Raw genomic sequence first — 696 nt, 5'->3', positions numbered from 1 at the left:
TTCCGTGATACTTACGACGCAAACCATATGTGATATTTTCACCGGACTTCTCTTCATAATCGGATCTTTTTTCTTAAATTGTTGTGATGCAAACGTCATAAACTCACAACACATTAAGACCCAGCTGGCACCATTAAACTTGTCGCGCTGGTAGGCAACAAGAAGGTTTGCTAACGCGATTTTCGTTTTAATCAGCAGAAAAATTTCCTACCTTCTTAAATAGCGAATGCTTTGGCAAAGATTGTCCGCCACACCTCCGCTAACACTTCCGCTATAGCTAGGATAAAACTCCTTATTTTGTGGTCAAACCGTAAACACTTAGGAATACAAAAACATTTTGTGTAATTTAAAGACGCAGAGAACCGAATATACTATTCTATTCCTATTAGCTAATAACTATGATGTCTTACATAAATTTGGATGTTTTTTGAGCTGTTCGTTTCGTTTAGTTTAGTTCAGAGAGTTGCCAAATCTTTTACTAACATTTCCTTGTTCTTTTTGTTATGTTCTTTATGGCACTTCTACTAATGAGATTTGTGTAATTGGCACAATTGTGACCATACAAACTTACAACAACGTGCACTATACCTACTATAGCTTTTCTTTATTCTCCGAGTTCAGAGACCATTCACTTCCAGCACGATAGTTTTGAATCGTAATCAATTTAAACAGTTAAACCTCCAGTTGTGGTCTCGA

This window comes from Pararge aegeria, chromosome 12, assembly GCF_905163445.1.
Source record: "Pararge aegeria chromosome 12, ilParAegt1.1, whole genome shotgun sequence".
Lineage (NCBI taxonomy): Eukaryota > Metazoa > Arthropoda > Insecta > Lepidoptera > Nymphalidae > Pararge > Pararge aegeria.
This window is presented reverse-complemented; position numbering follows the sequence as displayed.